This window comes from Vulpes vulpes, chromosome 1, assembly GCF_048418805.1.
Source record: "Vulpes vulpes isolate BD-2025 chromosome 1, VulVul3, whole genome shotgun sequence".
Classification (NCBI taxonomy): domain Eukaryota; kingdom Metazoa; phylum Chordata; class Mammalia; order Carnivora; family Canidae; genus Vulpes; species Vulpes vulpes.
Window position 1 is genome coordinate 99,392,831 of NC_132780.1, and position 16,407 is coordinate 99,409,237.

At 37.6% G+C, this 16,407-nt stretch overlaps 1 long non-coding RNA gene and 2 other non-coding genes across 3 annotated transcripts in view; 1 reads left to right on the forward strand and 2 right to left on the reverse strand.

Moving 5' to 3' along the window:
• LOC140593950 (uncharacterized) overlaps positions 1–16,407 on the forward strand; it is a 60,780-nt gene that overhangs the window by 36,582 nt on the left and 7,791 nt on the right. The window contains exon 2 of the long non-coding RNA XR_011994441.1: positions 5,892–5,990. This is a non-coding gene — a long non-coding RNA (uncharacterized lncRNA). The remainder of the gene's footprint in view (positions 1–5,891; positions 5,991–16,407) is intronic.
• LOC112913841 (small nucleolar RNA U2-30) lies at positions 15,604–15,673 on the reverse strand. Its single transcript, XR_003233756.1, has one exon. It is a non-coding gene; the product is annotated as a small nucleolar RNA U2-30 (small nucleolar RNA).
• LOC112913843 (small nucleolar RNA U2-19) lies at positions 15,815–15,895 on the reverse strand. The gene has a single exon (XR_003233758.1). It is a non-coding gene; the product is annotated as a small nucleolar RNA U2-19 (small nucleolar RNA).

Sequence of the window (16,407 nt, forward strand, 5' to 3'; positions counted from 1 at the left end):
CTTCAAGTACATACAAAATACATACAAAGCTGATGACAACAACTTCAAATACATGCAAAAGGTCTACATTTTTTACATTCTTCCCCCACCATTTTATGTTTTTCACTTCATAATTTACATCTTTTTTATGTGGTTTACCACTAACAAATATTGTAGCTATTATTATTTTTAACATATTGTATTTTAACCTTTATACTAGAGTTAAAAGTGACTTACACACCATTATAATATTAACGTATTCTGAATTTTACTATATTGGGTGAGTTATATACTCTTATATTTCTTAGTGTAACCTTTTCATTTCAGCTTCAAGAACTCCCTTTAGCATTTCTTATAAGGCAGGTCTAGGAGTGATGAACTTTAGCTTTTGTCTCTCCATCATATATGAATGAATGACAATGTTGCTGGATAAAATATCCTTGGTTGGCAATTTATCACTTTCAGCAGTTTGAATATATCTTCCCACTCAGTTTTGGCTTGCAAAGTTACTGCTGAAGAATCTGCCATATATTATGGGTGTTTTAGTATATGCAACAAATTGCTTTTTCTTCCTGTATTCAAAATTGTTCTCTTTAAATTTTGACAATTTGATTATAATGTATATTGCTGTGGGTCTCTTTGGATTTATCTTAATGATTTTCCCTGGGATTCCTGGATCTAAATGTTTGTTTCCCCAGGTTTGGGAGTTTTTAGCCATTATTTCTTTGAATGGGTTTCTGGGACTCAATAATGTGTATACTGTGTCACTAATAGATTCTATTTGTCATTTAAACAATCTTCATTCTATTCCGTTTTTCCCTTTTCATTCCTCTGATTGGATCATTTCCACTGACCTGTCTTCACATTTGCCAATCCTTTCTTTTGCTTGATCTAGTCTACTGTTGGGTTCTTCTATGAAATGTTTCAGTTCACTTATCATATTCTCCAGCTTTATGGTTTTGTTTTGTAACTCTTTTTTTATATTTTCTTTCTCTTTAATGGAATTCTCACTTGTTGATGCATTGCTTTTCTGATTATGCTCGGGGGTAGAGGATGGATATGGTTTTTTCCATTTCCCTTGTTCCTGGAGGAGTTCTCCGGTGATTTTTGTCCTCCAGGACATGCTCTGAGATTAATAAATAACCCTTCTGTATGTCCCAGGTGCCTTTCAAACCGCTACTTCTATACTGTGTCTCTGTGGGCTGTTTCTGGCGTTGTCTCTAAGGATGGACAGCTCTTGCTCTCTCAGCTCTCCAAGAGCCAAGTCTGGTTTTTTTTTTTTTTTTTTTTTTTTTTAATTACAGGTTTAAGTCTTGCCAGTTGTAAAATCTCAAAATTTGGCCCCTCTGGTCTGCAAAGCCAGATGTTATGGGGATTCATTTTCCCCATGCAGGGTCCCCATGGGGGGTTCTGCTTCTCTTCCTTCTTTATGCCTGTGGCATCCCTCTCTCCTGCAGAGAGTCATGTGAGTCCATTTAGTTCCCAACCAAACCTCTGCCCTTCCTACCCTCTTAGATGTGGCCTCTTCTCTACATATAGTTGTGGAGTTTAATCTGCCAATCTTCGGGCCATTTTCTGGGTGATTTACATTGATGATGAGCTGGGGTCCTCCTACGACACTGTCTTCCTTGGAAGTTGTGATCTTTGTTCTTAGTGACCCCTGGGAGATGAATGGTGCTAAGTCTTGTCAGTGCCCAGAAAGTGGGGGAAATGCCTATGTGCCTATTTAGGCTCCTGGAGGACTTACCTTAATTGCTTACCCTGTCAGCTGAAAGGTTCATGCTAATTGAAAGCCCAATGTTTAGGCAGCAGCTGGTAGACATGCAGCCTGGCCTCTATCAAGGAGAAACTGGGAGCTGTGTATTTTTGCTCACTGGCTCTGTGTTAAACCAGGGGGGAATAGCCACTGGGACTACTTGTGCAATCATATGAAAATGCCTTTCTGTTCTTTTTGATCCTGGGTGACTTGTGAATGCCAAGCCCTGTCAACTCCAAGAGCTACGTAATTTAGGATCTAGCTTCTCAGATGGCAGTTGTAGAAGTTGGGACAATAAATGTCTGGGCAAATAAATACCTTTCAGAGAGAAGCTGGAGACTTGATTTTATCACTGGGGCAAGCTGGGGTAAGAAGGCACACAAATTAGAGGCCTAAGCGTCAGGCAGCTGGGAATGTATATAGTTAAACTCTTTCCAGTGAGAAATTGAGAGCCTTAGGTTTTTGCCTGTTTTCTCTGTGCTGAGCCTGGGGGATAGCTCTAGGAAGTGCTCATGTGTTCATTAAAAAAATGCCTCTTTTTTTCCGTAGCTGGAGGTGGGGTGAAGGGGAGTGTCTCATGAATGCTGAGCCCTGTCAGCTCTCAGAGCTGGATGACTTTGGAGCCAGTCCTGTAGGTGGCATCCATAAAATTCGAGGTGTTAGATGTATGAATTAGCTCCTTCTGTGGAAGGAGATTGGAGGGGAAAAGTCTGGAAACTTTTCTCCAGACTTTCTCTTCTGGGGAAAAGTCTGGAGACTTTCCTCTGGAGCAAGCCGGGGTGGTGGCGGGGGTGGGGGGAGGTGTAGGAAATGCCCACAAACTCTTTTGGCTCCTAGGGAAGCCCAGAGAGCTCCCAGACCAGGGTGATTAAAAGCATGACCCAGAGAGGAATTGGGAAAGTATACAGTCAAACTTCTTCCCAGGAGAAACTAGGCAACTAGGAGAGCTAGATGTTCTTGCCTGCTCCTTCTGTGCTGAGCCTAGGGGAAGAGCAGTGAGCAGTGCTTTTAGAATAACCTTCTTATTTTCTGTGATACTGGGGACTTGCAAATGCTGGACCCTGTTGGCTCCCAGAGCTGGGTGATTTGGGAACCAGTTTCTTGGTAGCACCATTAAAGTTGGGGCACTAGATGTATGGTCCAAACCCTTCATTCATCAGGGAGAAACTGGGCATTGGGGGTTCCCCATTGATTGTAAGGTGCTGGGCTGTTGGTAGGATTTGTGTTGTGAGAGTGTCTCCACTTGTCCTACCCATTTCATACGGGTATTTTTTCAGTTGCTGATCTGTAGGAATCAGTCACCTAATTTATGGATTTCTTTGATTCATATGTAGGACATTGATCCATATGTAGCTGTTTGTTTGGGGTGTTCCACTGGAGAAAGGAAAGTCAGGAGTCTGCTATTTTACAGTCTTATTGATATCTTCCTCCTGCAACTCTTAACAAAAGGAAGTTTCACTCAAACAAAAAGAGCCAAAGAGTTCTTTGGATTTTAAATCAACTTGGTCTATAGGTGGCATATAAACAGTAAAATTCAGTCTTCTTTTTTACTTCTTGTTTTATTGTAACACATTACATATTTTAATTAAGAAATATAATACATGTTTATCATGTAAAAGCTTGATCATCCTAAGATATAGATTGGAGAAAGTAAAAGTTTTCATATTTCATCTTTGGAGATAAGTTTTATTACCTGCTTGGTGCAAACTCTTTAATTATATATACATATTTTTTTCTTTGAGAAATAAAGAATGCATGAATGGGGGAGTGGGGCAGAGGGAGAGAAAGAATCTTAAGCAGCCCAATGTGGAGTCTGAGTGGGGCTCAATCTCATGACTCTCATATCATGACCTGAGTTAAATTCAAGAGTCAGACACTTAACCAACTAAGCCACCCTGGTGCCCCTCTATATGTTGTTTTTATTTATATTATTTTATAAGAAACTAAATCATGCTATAAATATGGTTTTGCAACTTACATTTTATTTTATTTTTTTAAAGATTTTATTTATTTATGCATTAGAGGCACAGAGAGAGAGAGGCAGAGACACAGGCAGAGGGAGAAGCAGGTCCCTGCAGGGAGCCTGATGTGGGACTCGATCCCAGGACCCCAGGATCACGCCCCAAGCTGAAGGCAGACGCTCAACTGCTGAGCCACCCGGGTGTCCCTACAACTTTTATTTTAACATACATTCTATTTGAACATAGCTATTTATATAGATCCCCTTTATTCTTTTTAATAGTTGTATTCGTGTATCTTTGTTTAACCCATCCTTTGAGGTCAGATGTTTTTTCTTCAATCTTTGTCTATTACTAACATTTAAAAAATTTATATCCTATACATATATCTTCACTCACTGGTGAGAATGTCTCAACTTTATAAAATTCAAGTGAAATTGATGTGTCAAATGATACAAAACATATTGTTAGTAGATTTTGCAAAATTATCTGTCAAAATGGTGGTATCTATTTTATAGTTTTAATAACAATGTATGAAATTATATGAGAATATTGATTTCCCTATTTCAATGACAGAAAATTAGGTAGATTTAAAAATATGTCTCATTATGGGTTGGTTTTGATATTTGTGTTTTGCTATATGTATATTTAAACATAATTAGTTAAACTATTTGCTCATCTCTTTCATTTGCTTCTTTATATCTTGACACCTTTTTCTAACACTATGTTTGATTTGTAAGGATCTCTTTTTCTGTCTTGGCTCTCTGTATCTGCCTTTGTATTTACACATGTGAAAATATGTATTGTATATGTTGCAATTGTTTTTTACCTTTTCACTTTACTTTTAAAATTAATTTGAATCATATTTTATGGATGTAGGTCTCAAATGTCTATGAAACCAAATCTATCAATCTATTTTTAAATGATCTCTTTATTGTTATAAACATTAAAAAGAATCTCTTCATTTATCCAAAAATGGAAAAATATTTTTCGATATTGAAATAAAATATAGTACTTTTTGTTTTTCAAGTTTATCTTTTGCATTAAGACTTGTATTCATTTGCAATTAAATTCATATATGCTATCCATTTTCTACTCTAGGTATTGCTTATCTTAAATAAGAATAATATTTAAACCTTTATATTTACAAAACAAATACACTAAGATTTAATAAGTGTTTTCAGCATCAAACTCTGATAGTATATCTAAAATATAATTTACCAAAATCCAAGTTATACTAAACTTTTCAGAATTGCATCTAGTGAATAATTCAAGTTTTCTACTTCAACTATTGATTCCTGTTCTTCCTTCTTGTCTTTGGCATTTTTCCTTCAACAAAATAGGGCTATTTCACATTTTAAAGGCATCTTACTTTTTTAAGTTTTAGCAATAAGATGAAAACAAAAGACAATTAAGAGTAGAAGGCAGGAGAATAAAGTGTAGATATAAAAAGGTCATTAACCCAACAAAGAACTAAGACTCATCTAGGAAACTGGCCACATTACTAGCATCTGTCATTTCTTGGTACTCACGAAACAATACTGTTGTATACATTTTTCTGATAAGAGCAAAAGTTTACTTTTTAAAAACATTTCTATAGTTTTACTATAAATAAACTAGAGCAAATTGTCTTGCTTCCAATTACCATCAAAAAAATATCTTTTTTTGCTGTTGAAATAGCATTTTTCTTTCTATACCTGGTGTAAAAAGTTAGACACATTAAACATGCATTGTGTTTGGGAACTTGCAAAAAAAAATGCTTGTCTTTACAGCATTCTATTTCAATTCTCTTGATTGTTCAGCATAATTAAAATAAAGCTCTCAAACACAAACAGCTTGTCAAACACTTCTGGAAGTTTCTCCTGACTCAGGCCTGTGGTGGCAAGAACATGTTATAAACACTATAGGTGCTTTCCATTTAAGGGGATATGTGCTCCAGGAAAGTTAATTTTAAAGAATCTTTAGATAAATTGAGTCACACTTTCCGCATGGCTCTATGTTTATGGAAATATGTAGGACTCTCACAAAATAGCAATGATGATGATGATGGTAATTATAATAATGTTATTACATCACATTTTAGGGGTTCTGAAATAATATCATATAATAATGATCATTTATCAAGTATTCTGGTTACTATACTATGATAAATAACCCTACTATGCAGTGATGTGAAATGATTTATTGTGCTCATACAGGTTCTGTGGGCCAGGAATTTGGAAAGAGCACAACGGAGATGACTTGTCTCTGTTCTAGGATATCTGAAGTCTCAACTGAAGACTCAAGGCTGAGAGAAGGTATGATCTAATGGCCCCTTCACTCATGTCTGTCTGGTGGTTAATAATGGCTGTCAAATGAGACCTTAGTGGGGACTTTCAGCTGGAATACCTAGACATGGCCCCTCCATGAGTTCTGGGCTTCCTCACATCTTGGTGGCTAGGTTCAAAGGGAGAGAGTTTCAAGAGAGAGTACGAGCCAGGCAGAAGCCATATCACCTTTTATGATCTAGCTTCAGAAGTCAAGCACTGTCACTTCTACATTCTTTGTTTTGAGGCAATTATAAAGATTTACCCAGTTTCAGGAAGAAGTAAGACAGCCTACTTCCTAATGGAAGAGTGTTAATATCACACTAGAAGAAGATCGTGTGGAATGTGGGATATATACACACGCACATGACAGCATATCGTGTGGGATGAAAGTGTCTGTGATTTGTCCTGCATACCTGACCACCCAGACCTACAGATGCATAGGCAGGCTAAGGAATGTCATTTGTGAGACTTGTGCTGCTTTGGTGATCTTGGGAGTCTGATTAATTGATTATTAGCTGGCTTTTAGATCAGAACTGGCCCTCTGGTCTGGATGCCAAGAGCTATAACTTCTGCCTTGTACCTTCTCTGGCTCCATGTTGGGCTGGCCCCCCAAGATGGAATCTGGGTGGGAAGGCAAGCACGTGTGCACCAGGCTCCTTGAAGATGTAAAGACGTGATAACATAGGAATGCTGTTCATTCCAAGCTGCATGTGGGCAAACAAATGTTTAACTTCAGACCCTGTCATTTGCCCTTTGAATGTGGCTCCTATGGTCAGTTGAAAGTCTCACCTGAGGGGAGGGTGCTACCTAGACCTCTCAGTCAAGACTTCAGCCTACCTGTCTCCCTGGGTCTTCCCCAGCTAATGAGGTTGAATGTTGTAAGTACCCAATTGGATATAACTCCTTCTTATTTTCCTTTACTGCTTACTATTGCCCTCATATACGCATAGATTTCCCTTTTCTTTTTTCCATTTCTACTAGTTTTTTACTTTATAATATCAACAAAATGTTTTTCTGAAAACACAGATGTTGTGAATATTCTGTTTAGAACAGCCATCTTTTGAAAATTTAATATTCTACAATAAGAAATAACCTTTTGTTAAACACTTGACATGCAACATTTTAAACTTTGCAATTTTGACACTAGTCTCCCATTTGCAGGTGAGAAACCTGTAAGATCAGAGAGGTTAAATAATTTAGGCAAAGTCACATAGGTAAGTAAAAAAGCCACAATTAAAATTAAGGCTATTCTATTCCAAAGTCATCATGCTTGCTTACTACATTGAAAGTGATCATTTATTGATGTTTTAAAAAAATTATTAGCAAATAAGGATTTATGCTAGAAGGTTTAGGTGTTGAGGATTCAAGATATGCTTGGAATACTTTGGGTGACAGTTAACTGGAAAGATACATTGGAAAATAAGAAAGAAAATAAACCCTCTATAGTTTCAGGGCTGGAATTTGGATAAATAGATTATCTTTGGGTCCACCACAATAGTTTTAGTGGCCCAACTGCAGCTCAAGAAAACTCTTGTTTATAACTAGCCACTTTCTGTCCTTAGTATCTATTATCAGTTTACCTCTATGTTCTTACCAACAAAACTGACTCTTGGTGTGTGGATTACTCTATTGTCTGAGTTCCTGCACATACAAACTCTCTGAGAGTCTGATTTTGGTCTGGTAGTCAACACCCTACGGAGAGCGCCTTTATTTGTCAGCCTCCCCCTAGGGTCAGCACCCACTCTTCATCCAGTCAATCCAGAATTTCAGATCATCAGGCAAAATCATGACCATCAACTCCAGAGGACCAGTCCTTAGTTACTTTGCTCACATGGCAGCTTTTGGTTGGGTTAGCAGTCAAAGCATCATGGATTATTTAATTCTGAAACTTTAAATATAGGAACTGAAACTGTTCCAGAGCATTCGAGCCTCCAAGGAAGCAAAAGACTTACCAAATGCTATATTTTCTGGACCTATAAATTTCTGGACATTCTTGTCATAAAGTTCTAGGCCCTAGTCTTTTTAACTAGAGTTAACTGGAGTGGCTTGTAGGATCTGCTTGCAGCAGGCTCTGCTCATTGTTTCTGGGCACCAATGCTAAGAACTTGGAGCAGGACCTCTCCCCACTGGTGCTATCGTTGCCACAATTTTCTGTGAAAAACCCTGCGAAAGCCACTGACAAAATTACCTACTGGAGGGTGCCAGAAGGAATCATCATCAGAAGTAGCAGGTGAACTATCAGGTTTGAGGGTTGCCATTCTCTGATAATCCAGTGTAAGTGACCTTAATCAGTATGGATAAGAGAACTCTGCTTTTTCAGAATTCTTATTAGAAGGTCTGACTAGTTCTCTCTTAGGAAAGTCAGTCAAAGCATTCAGAAATTTTGGGAAGGGGTTAAGGCATATAGTGAAACTTTAAACCCTGCTCCATTCCTTAGAATCTCTTTGGAGTACATAATCCCGGAAAGAATTAATAGAATTCTGACTGATGGAAGATGTACAAACCATAGCAAATAAACGCAGATGCTAGAAATACCGAGAATGGGTTAGTTAACAATAAATTGATTCTGTTGTTATTTTCAATTGATTGAGCCTAGAACCTAGCTTCTTATGAATATTTCTTTTAAAAAAATTACCAGAGGAAAATAGAACAAGATCAATATTCTATTCATTTGTCACAAATAGCTTTATTGTCTCAGTTACTAATATCATTTATCTCAAAGAGGTGAGCAGACATCTCTGGAAAGCTCCCATTTGCCAGTGACAGAAGACAGCCATAAAGCCGCTTTCTTATTTGTGGTTAAGATTCCAAAATGCTGAAGTAGACTATAATAAAATGTGCTTTGTTCCTAGAAAACTATGCAGCTTGTGTGACTTTTATACACTACATTTTTTTTCTTCTCTCTTCAGAGATTTTTCTCAAATTTAATTTTCAAGTAGCTCATGCTGAACAGATCTCAGTAAATTATACCACCCTGTAGCTTGTTAGTGAGTCCAGAAGATTGAGATTTATATTTGATATCTTCTTCCTCATTCTCTTTATTATATTTACCACTAAGTCATCTGAATTCTCCCTCCAAATTGTGCTTCCCGCCACTCCCTTGTACCTATGTTTGCTGCTACCTTTCTAATACAAGCAAAAATACAATCATTTCTTACTGCAATAACTTCCAAATTCATCACCCCATTTTCTCTCCTGACCCTCTGCAATCAATTTTTACAGAAGGGCCAGAGGACTATTTTTAGATCATCAATTGAATCTCATGTTATTTCTCCACTTAAAAATTTTAAGTGTCTTTGCTTTGCAGTGAGCATGAAATCCAAACTCCTAACTTTTGCCTACAAAATCCCAGTTGAAATGTCTTCCCTATTTAGGTCATGTTTGTTGGATAATTTTCATTTACTTCTTCAGATTCAGATATCTGAGTGGGAACGGAGAGGTCAGGGCACTTAGACCTTCAGCTCCCTGCAGTTGATTGTCCGAGCTCCTTACTGATGGACAGCTAGTTATTGCATATTCTCATCACTGCTTACTCCCCTGCATCTTCAGGCCGAGAGGTGATGGTTTCCACTGTTGTTAGCTCTAGAGGAACTACATCTTCCCTCATTTATCTCCTTGCTTACTTCTTTGTAAGTAGTCCTTTATTAAACTTTTCACAAATTAGCCAGATTGCATGTGCCATCTCTTTTTTGTTAGGAACATGACTGATTAAATGTCTGGTAGTCAGGTGGTCTGAAAAATGGATTGGATAGCTCCATGCATTTGAGGGGCACACAGATAATCTTTTGGTAAGAAAGAATAGGACACGAAAGTCCATGGCTTACTAGTTATGATTACTCAAAATTCTACCTGTGTGGCACAGACTTATGTGGGTGTAGAAAACAAGGGAGCAGAATAAACTGCTATGGCACTTGGTCATATGGTAGTGACCATAAAGATTTTGGATCAGTTGGTTGTTTGGGAAGATCTTAGAAATCATACTGGGTGAAAGGAACAAATTCAAAGTCATAAAACTATAACCCAGAGTACAAGATAGAAATCATAAATCTTCAAGGGCATCTTTGAAGGAGCTCTTTTATTTCCTGTAGTCACAGAGCAGATACGGCTGAAGACCAAGGCTAAGGCCTGATTATAAAGGCTGCAGAGTTGTAGTGCCAGTCCAAGGCTCAATCCCACAGAACAAAGGCACCTCCCTATCCCATCTGAGGGAAAAGATTCCCCTGGAGATGAAACTCTTAATGACTGCAACTGGGTGCAATGTCTCACAAAGAAGTGCCCGTTCTCCTAGGTACCCACCACTTCTACCCTTCATGGCTCCTCTACCCATAATTAGTTATATCTCAACACAGACTGATGGAGACATACAAAGCCTCCTCTGAAGGGTGTGGCTTATGTATCCCAAGGGCTATAGGACCACATCAGTTTGTATTAGCAGGAATCAGAAGCATGTGTAAGTGTGGATGTTATTGGATTGGACAAAAATGACTGATATGCTCAATATGCCCACAAAAGTTACAGAATTTAATGTGCTGGTTTAGGCATATAGGAGTGATTTTAATCAATTAGGTTGACTAATTATAGGCTAGAGACATTGGTGGCCTATCATCAAGAAAGTGTTAAATCTGGAATTTACCTGGCATACTGCAGAAGAAGGAATTAAAAGGCCCAGAGGGAGAGCAATATTGAATTCATTTCATACCACTGACTGCACAAGTATTCCTCTAACCATACCTATCAGGAGAGCCAGGGGACACTTTTTAAAAATGCCTTTGGTGAAGGGTTACTAATCACTACTCCTGTAATCTGGAGATCGTGGTTGGGATGCTCTTTCACTCAGTCTCCTGCATTAAATAAATCCCAGCTTTGGGCTTTGTTGATTTCAGTAATAGCTAAGCATTGATACTTTGATTGGCAGAATTAAAAAGCAAGAATAACCCCCTCACTTCCAATATCCCAACCATCCTGGTAGTACTTACTCTCATTTGACATAAGGTTGTGAATCTAAAACCTTAAAAATCAAAAATATGTATTTTTGAATTTATTGTAAACAATTTAGTGATTTTTTTTCTTATGTCTTTTAAGTCTAAATCATAGTAATTCAGAATTTTGTTTGTTTGCCTTTGGCTTCTTCTTCTTTTTTTTAATATTTGGGAGGACTTGTGAGTTTTAAATTTTTATTTATTTATTTATTTATGATAGTCACACACACAGAGAGAGAGAGAGAGAGAGAGAGGCAGAGACAGGCAGAGGGAGAAGCAGGCTCCATGCACCGGGAGCCCGACGTGGGATTCGATCCCGGGTCTCCAGGATCGCGCCCTGGGCCAAAGGCAGGCGCCAAACCGCTGCGCCACCCAGGGATCCCTTGCCTTTGGCTTCTTAGCCTTTAAAGACCTTTCTTAAAAACAAAGTCCAATTTGTAAAATTTATATTGTGTGTGTATGTGCATGCATACATGTGATGTTCATATTAATATAAATTTCATGTATATGGATACTTCAACTGAAGTTAAAAGAGGGATATAGATAAAAGCACATGGAAAAGCTTAAGAGTTTCTTTTGCTAGGCTCTGAAGAGTGTGGCTGGAAATCTACTAGTCGTCTGGTCAAGGTGATTGGCTTATTACTTTTAGAATTGTCCTTTCTAAAAGAAAGGTGATGAATTATTGCTATCAAAGTCACTATGTCCTTCAAAATCTCATAGATAATATTTAGTGGCTCAGTAATTGTTTCAGTCAATTCCTTAAGTAGCTTGGGATGTATGTTATTGGGATCTGATAATTGGATGGAATCCAGTTTTTAATGTGATGTTTGTTATGAAATTGTCCTGGTTTTAACACCCTATCACGGATCTAGTTATTGATTGGTAGAGGAAATTAAAGGAAGGTTGCTTTTGTTTGTTAGTATCATTGGTAGATTTTTTATTTTTTTTTTGGCTATAGGCCTAGTAAGATGAAAGTGAATCTTAGGTTTATTTTTCAGGATTCCTAAGAAGAGAACATGCATCAAATAAAATACTTTATAATGTGATATTATGAATAAGATCAATGAAATGTATCAAATATGTCAGTGATGGTTTTCTTGACAATAGATTTTAATTCATGGGAAAATCCTCACCAGCTTGCGTGAAATTAAGTTTTCAGAGGTTAACATAATAGCAATAACAACAAAAATGATGACTAATATTTTGGAGCATTATATACTGAGTCCTGTGGGATAAGTACTTTATTTTATTTCATCTTTAAAAGATTTTTATTTATCCATTTGACAGAGAGAGAGAACACGCAGGGGGAGTGGCAGGGAGAGGGAGAGGGAGAAGCTGGCTCCCTGCTGAGTAGGGGGCCTAATGGGCTGTGGGACAAGTACTTTCTATGGATGATCTTATTGAAGTCTCATCAAATCACTATGTGATATCATATTCAGTTTCATAAGTGAGGAAACCAGGTTTATCGGTTTTTAGGTAAATCTCTCATGGCCATAAACATTATAAAAGTGGCTAAGACAGGCCATGTTTAAATCGATAATCTGTACCAAACTGTCTCCCTATTGATGGTGCTTCTCTCTAAATGTAGTGGTGAGGACAGCAGTACTTGGAGAAACTTGGAAGCTAATATTCTGAAAGAAGTAGAAAATACACCTGAAAGGATATTTAGAAGCCAACCAGTAGGACCATCATATTTCATTGATAAGGAACATGAGGCACAAATAGTATAATGTTGCATCCATGTTGCTTGGATATATCTCTTACAGATTAAGGGAATTTAGGCCTCCCAATTCCTCAGTTTTCTCATCTATAAAATGGGAATGATAATCACATAACCCTTCTCAAAGAATCCTCTAAAAATTCATTACCTCCTTATAATATGTATCTACAGTTTTCCTTCTTTCTAAAGTGTAAGAACAAAAGAATTCAGGAAGTGTAAGGGTTAAAAAGGATTACTAAACCATTATCAACATGCATGAGTTTGTATCCTAATTCCCAGAAATGTTAGAATATAGAATAAGGAAGCATCTAGCCAGAAGCATACATAATAAAATAAAAAAATTAGATTCAAATTGTTAGCAGGGGTGAAAGTTTTATATTTTCTTTTCTTTTGGTTTCTTGAGGCTAATTTGCAGAAAACCCAACTAACATTCCACCTCTCCAAACTATATAGTTACTTTCTTGGTTAACGAGTAATGCTGAGTAGGCAGTTCCTGGCATTGCTTTATCCATGTAGTAATGCCAGCGTTGCTTATCTCTGAAATTATATTCCTTTCTTGGTCTCGAGATGGTCACTGGAGGTACAGAAATCATGGACACAGTTACAGCAGAAAAAAGGGGGAAGGAAATGGAACCAGTCTCCTCTGTCTCTTTTATTAGGAAAAGCAAAATTCTTCCAAAAAGTCTTCCTAGCACACTTGTGCCACTATCTCATTTGCCAAAACCAAGGCCATCGTGTTTCCAACTAGCCTTCCCATGTAGGCAGGTGATGAAAGATAAAAAATGGCCTAGTCAACAGCATTATTCAGATTTATGATTATTATATGTTGACCGCATTTTTATATTAGCTAAGATATCTGTGAATGGAAATGGGTAAACTGCCACTTACATCTGTCACTCATGGAGTATTAAGTTCTAGGACGTATGTTAGGTACTTTATGGTTATTATTTAATACTCAAACACTTTTGAGAAAATAGATGAATAAACAGAGATTCAGAAAGATGAATTCTATTGTAAACATCCTACACATAATATTCTTTGAAACTGGGTCTGACTGACTTGAGAGTCTGTGTTTAAAAACATGAAAGAATGAAGGGAGCTATAGAATAGTAGCCACAGAGCTAGTGAATGCTTATTACATGCTGGGCATGACGAAAGTTAACACATTTAAAAATAAATCTTCACATTTATCATCAGTAATCTTATGAGATATGAAATCAGGGAGGTGGCTATCTTTTTCAAGATTACTTAGCTAAAGATCTGGGAGTTGATATCTAAATCTAAATAGTTTGCTACCAACCACTAAATAATATTATCATTTGCCATCTGTATTTAGGAGAGTGTTGTCTAAGCTCCCAACATAATATATGATGATTCTAGAACGAGTACAGAATATAAAAACCAGGTAGGTGTTGGAAAGGTACAGTTGGGTTTTTCCCCATTTATCTGTTAAAAAGGGTCAGGATAGAGTCCCAGACAGTTTCAGAAGGAAAGGAAATATATGTAAGGTCAGGAATGTCTGGCATAGATATTCTCCTTTACCTGGTGGACTGGAGGAGTGTGATGTTGGAAAAGATAAGGAAGTTCCCTAAAAGCAATTTATTCTACCTTTCTGACAATACTGCCATATGTTCTTTTTGTTGTTGTTGTTAAAGATTTTATTTATTTGACAGAGAGAGGGGTCCTGTGCATGCATGTGCATGTGCATGAACAGGGAGAGGGGCAGAGGGAGACAGAGAGGTCTGCTGAGCAGGGAGCCTGACCTGGAGGCTCCATCCTAGGACCTGGGGATCATGACTTGAGCTGAAGGTAGATGCTTAACCCACTAAGCTACCCAGGCACCCCCATATGTTCTTTATTTAAACTCTTTTTTTTAATACAAATAAGACAATAGAAAAAGACAAGCACAACACCTTACGATCAGTATTTCTTCACATTCAGTCATGGCTTTAAAAATCTCTTTGGTGTACTAGAAAATGCCAGAGCCAGCATCTTTATGGAAGTGTGAAAAAGGCAAGTTTAAAGCATTGTCTTTGTTAACTATGAGATATTAGTGTGTACTTAGTCGGGGGCTTATAATGGTCATGTGAGGGTGGAAGGCTGGGAACTACTTTTTCCCCATATAGGTTCTCTATAAAGAGGCTTTCAAGGCTTATATCCCTTCAGAGGTAATAATGAAGGGCTGCGGAAAGGTGCTTCAGCACAGTTCACTGAACAGAGTAAACACAGTCGCCCCATGGATACCAAGTCCATAGGAGGAAAAGCGCGCACAGTAACTAATGGCCACCACCAAAGGGAAAAAAAATTTTTTAAAGGGTGAAATTTTATTGCTAGCACAACTTGGATGACTTTATAAAATGAATTTTGTGCCTCAGGTGTCTGGCCTGAACATCTGAATTCTCCTATTTCTCAAGGTGTCTGTCAGTGGATCTACTTATTATTCATTTGGTCCATGCTTATGGATGAACTTGTACCCTCCAGTGATCATGAAAAGTGACTTGATGCTAATCCCCAGAGAGGTGATAATTAGGCATTTCAAGTCTCTCTGGTTCCCATCAGTCTAATAACCACTCCTTTTTGTATCTTGAGATATTAATACATGATTATATTATAATTTGCAAGATGGTTCTATGTCTTCTTTTTCCTTCTTGCTACAAGACAAACACATACATATTGAATCTCTGTGTTTTTTCAGAATAATTCAAATATTTAAAACTTTGTTCTGAGCTTCTAATAATACTTTTAATAATGGCATGACTTCTTTAATGATAATGATTACAAATCATAGTCATAACTAACACATACGGAGTCATTGCTAAGTGTTAGACTATCTAAATATTTCATAAGCCTAATCTCACTTAGTTTTCTCAACAACCTAATGAAATATGTACACTTTTTTTTTTGAGCTCAGATCAAGTGTAGAAATCTTCATAGTTGTAAATGTCAAGAGTAAAACCTTTCCATCATGGCTCAGAACTGACTTGTCTTTCATCTACACACATACCTCCTCCACCCTCATCCCAATGTCATTCATTAAGTCATCAGTTATACACTGTCATCTTGGCATACACAGCTACTGACGTAAGTCTTTACTGTTCTAAGTTACCTTTCCTTCTCAGAACTATGGAGATCATGCATCAGGTAGACCAGAAGGGCTTCTGATAATCAAATTTGGGCTATTTTCATCATCGATCCACTTCAGTAAGAGCAGATCTCAGAGAGCACTCATTCTTTTTATTCCACAAATGGGAAGATGATCCCCAAGGAGATATATAACTTGACCAAGATCACACAGCTTATAAACAGAAAACTTACAAGTTTAGAGCCTCAGTATATAAGACAACGCTAGAGAAATTTGATGGTATAGCTAACTGAACTTAAAACTCTTATTTTAAAATTTCAAGGCTCCATTAAATTATAACAGGTTCCTGTTGGGAGACTGGAAATAATTGTGGACATTTCTCCTCACAGTTCCAAGCAATGCTGTTGCATATCTGGGACTCCAGTGAATGTCTGATAGACAAGTAAATGAATCAATAATAAAATAGAGAGGAGGGATGCCTGGGTGGCTCAGTTGGTTAAATGTCTGCCTTTGGGATCCCAGGGTACTGGGATTGAATCCCATGTTGGGCTCTTTGCTCAGAAGGGAGTCTGCTTCTCCCTCTCCCTCAGTCCCTCCCCTTGCTTGCGCTCTCTCTCTCAAATA